The sequence below is a fragment of the Selaginella moellendorffii genome, unplaced genomic scaffold (assembly GCF_000143415.4).
Source record: "Selaginella moellendorffii unplaced genomic scaffold, v1.0 SELMOscaffold_124, whole genome shotgun sequence".
In the NCBI taxonomy this organism is placed as follows: Eukaryota; Viridiplantae; Streptophyta; class Lycopodiopsida; order Selaginellales; family Selaginellaceae; genus Selaginella; species Selaginella moellendorffii.
The window spans coordinates 6,105-10,240 of record NW_003314385.1 but is presented as its reverse complement, the minus strand read 5'-3'; the positions used below and the strand labels follow the sequence as shown (position 1 = coordinate 10,240).

The 4,136-nt window shown below is 55.7% G+C and overlaps 1 pseudogene; it reads right to left on the bottom strand.

Moving 5' to 3' along the window:
• Window positions 1-2,495: 2,495 nt before the first annotated feature.
• Window positions 2,496-2,614, bottom strand: LOC112342946 (annotated as a pseudogene).
• Between the last annotated feature and the right edge of the window lie 1,522 nt (window positions 2,615-4,136).

Sequence of the window (4,136 nt, the reverse complement as noted above, 5' to 3'; positions counted from 1 at the left end):
GTGTTGCACCACAGCAATAGGTGTGCAGCCCTCTACCAAAGGCACACACCACCCCACATCAGGAGGATTAACTGCCAGCCAGCCCACCACCACCGCACGCAAAGATCCGAGTCTCCTGGCTTTCACCAGGACCCGTCCCAATGCGCATTGTGGTGGCAAGCAGGGAGTGTGATGTTGCAGGTAGCAAAAGCAGAGCCACGAGCCAAAGCCAGAAGCCAAAGCCCACTTTGAGCTCGCCCCGCACGCAGTATACCACGTGAAGAGCACTCGCTCGCCCGGATTCGGACCCGGACTCGGACTCCGAGTTCAACTCGGACTCCACCTCGGCTACCCGACCTCCAACACCCACACTATCCCTACTATACTTTTGGAACCCCCCACAGCCCCCCCCCCCTGGGAGACACACGCTTTGGGCTTTCACCCCACAGCATGTATTAGTGTTCGGGCTTAGAATCTGGAAGTGCTGCGACTTCTGCAACATCAACAATGAAAAAGTGGTCATTTTTTCTTACTTTTTTTTTTCGAGTGTCACGAGACGACTCCTAGGAGCGGATGACACGTGGCACACTGTTCATGCCATGTAACATGTGCCGTTTTTAGTGGTTTTTCAAGGTAAGAGTCACGTGACATATTTCGAGCTTGGTGTCATGGTAGTAAATGTAGTGTTGCCAACTCATATTTCGGCTAAAGTTGGATGTTTTTGAGTTGTTTTTTTTCGTAGTAACTTATATCGCCACGTGTTATTCCACGTGCTCTAAAGATGGCACACGGGCTCAATGTATGGAACGCAACACTATGCCATGTGCAAGTGTAGGGTTTAGGGTTTAGGGTAGGGTAGGGTTTGCCACGTGGCATACATTTTGAGCAATTTATATGCCATGAGCTATACCTTTTAGAAGGTGGCATTCAGACGGATGGTTTGGATGAGGTGGCATGCCACGTGGCATACTTTTGTGTACTTATAGCATGCCACGTGGCAAACCGTTGGAGAGGTGGCATCTTGGAGGTTGCATGCCACGTGGTAAACCCTTGGAGAGTTGGTACCTATGGATGCCACGTGGCAAACCCTTGGAGAGGTGGCATCTTGGAGGTTGCATGCCATGTGACAAACCCTTAGAGAGGTGGTACCTATGGATGCCACGTGGCAAACCCTTGGAGAGGTGGCATCTTGGAGGTTGCATGCCACGTGACAAACCCTTAGAGAGGTGGTACCTATGGATGCCACGTGGCAAACCCTTGGAAAGGTGGCATCTTGGAGGTTGCATGCCACGTGACAAACCCTTGGAGAGGTGGTACCTATGGATGCCATGTGGCAAACCCTTGGAAAGGTGGCATCTTGGAGGTTGCATGTCACGTGACAAACCCTTGGAGAGGTGGCACCTTTGAGGTTGCATGCCACGTGACATGACATTGGAAGGTACCTCTTCTGCACTTGTATGCCATGTGGCATACCTCAGGCCCTGGATATGTCGGGCCCCAGATATGTCGGGCACCCGATATGTCCGGCCCCAGATATATCGGGCCCCGGACATGTCCGGCCCCAGACATGTCGGGCACCCAGACATATCCGGGCCCCGACATATCCGGCCCCGGACATGTCGGGCCCCGGATATGTCGGGCACCCGATATGTCGGGCCCCAGAGATGTCGGGCCCCGGACATGTCGGGCCACGGACATGTCCGGGCCCCAGATATATCGGGCCCCGGACATGTCGGGCACCCAATACGTCGGGCCCCGGACATGTCCGGGCCCCGGACATGTCGGGCACCCAATACGTCGGGCCCCGGACATGTCCGGGCCCCGATATCTCCGGCCCCGAACATGTCGGGCACCCGATATGTCGGGCCCCCGGACATGTCTGGCCCCGGACATATCGGGCACCCAGACATGTCCGGGCCCCGATATATCCTGCCCCGGACATGTCGGGCACCCGATATATCCGGCCCCAGATATATCGGGCCCCAGACATGTCGGGCACCCGATATGTCGGGCCCCGTACATGTCGGGCACCCGATATGCCGGGCCCCAGATGTGTCTGGCCCTGGATATATCCGAGTTTTATTTTGACACGTGGCATGGCCTTTGGTTTGATCTCATAGAGTTTTATGGTTTTCAATGTGTGCCACATTGACACATGGCATGCACTTTGGTTTGTGCTCAGAGTTTTATGGTTTTCAATGTGTGCCACATTGACACGTGGCATGCCCTTTGGCTTGTTCTCATAGTTAGAGTTTAGCGTCCTTGTATGCCATGTGAAATACATATGTTTGGACTTGCTTGCCATGCCACGTGGTGACAGTCACAACACATTCTTTGTGACTTATATCCTAGTTAATAACTAACTAATGACACAATTTGGCAAACACACCTTACATTGACAATTGTAAGTAGTATTTAAGGACCATACACTTATATGCTATGGAAAAATACTCAAAGTCTATATATTAAAACAGTGATCTTACAAAAATAAATGACTTGTAAGGAAAAAAACAAAAAGAGGGGGTCACTTGGACTTCCCGGGTGGTCACCCAGCCCAATACTATTCAAGCCCAGGGACGCTTAACTTTGGAGGTCTGATGGGATCCAGTGCCATAGTCACGGTTTGAACCCACTCTGAAATATTTCACACTCCCCCTACTCTTATAGTGTGGGGCAGCTTGATCCAAAGCTGCAGCGTACCTCCACAACCCCGTGTTCTTTCTGGGCGCCAAAAAGCACGCCCGCGGGACATGTGGTACCTCCCCAACAATTCACGAAGACCGCGTTTTGGGGCCCAAAACGCGCGCTGCAAAATGTGGGGTACCTCCCCGACTTTTCGTGAAAAATCGCGTGTTTTGGGCCCCAAAAAAAGCCCGCGGAACACGTGGTACCCTTGCAACTTCTCGCAAAAAATCGCGCATTTTGGGCCCCAAAACGCGCCCCGCGAAATGTGGGGTACCTCCCCGACTTTTCGTGAAAAATCACGCGTTTCGGGCCCCAAAAAAAGCCCGCGGAACACGTGGTACCTTTCCAACTTTTCGCGAAAAATCGCGCGTTTTGGGCCCCAAAACGCGCCCCGCGAAATGTGGGGTACCTCCCCGACTTTTCGTGAAAAATCACGCGTTTCGGGCCCCAAAAAAAGCCCGCGGAACACGTGGTACCTTTCCAACTTTTCGCGAAAAATCGCGCGTTTTGGGCCCCAGACATTCCGGGCCACTTTTTTTTCCCCCTCCCCCCCTTTTCTGTGCCACATGGCAGGCGGGCAGGGCCTTCCCCCCCTCCCTCACGCATGCGCAGGCTGAGGCTCAGCCTGCGCCTTCTCCGTGCGCTTCGGGCCCGGGAGAGTCCTCCCCCCTTCCTCCCTCCGTCGCACGGCAGGTGGGGGCCCCTCCCCTTTCCCACCGCGTGACGCTGGCCCTTGCCAAGCAGCCGTGCCGCCCCCGAGGCTCGCCTCCCTTGGAAGCCCGGAGGACCACACTGCTGCCTCCCTCCCCCTCGCCCGACAGGCGTGCGGATGTGGTCCCAAGGCCATGCCCATGGACCGCACAGCACGACTCTGCCAAACGCTGGAGTGGGTGCCAGGGAAGCCACGCCGAGGCTCTCCGCAGCTGAGAACCCTTGCACAACCCCACCCCCCATCAATACTGGGGAGGCCCCCCCCACGCCACCGGCCAAAGGCCACGAGCACTCACACATGCGACACTGCCCAGGCATTCCACGTCGGGAGTTCCGCGTCTGGATCGCCGATCGGGTAACACCTGGACGGATGCTGCACGTGCTTGCCACCAGAGCAGCTGAGCACCGTTTCCTTCGGCCGGTGGGCACGGGAAGCCCACAAGGTGAGGCACACAAGGGGAGCCATCGAAGCGCCACGACGTGACCCTGGCAAGCGAGCCAACTCTCGTTTGTATGGGAAGCAGAGCTGGGCAGCCGCAGTTCAACCCCAGCTGCCTGAGAGCCTCCACTCCCCACCCATCATCCTACAGGTAAGAAAGTCCCTCCTCTTTCTGGGACAACAGCTTTTGGCTATTTGTCCCAGTCCGAGTTCAAGCTTGAGCGTGAGCAGGAGCCAAGTCCAAACGCGAGCCCGAGCAAAAGCCCGAGTACGTGCTCAAGCCTGACTTCAAGCCCAAGTCCAAGCAGGCAGGAGCCCGCGC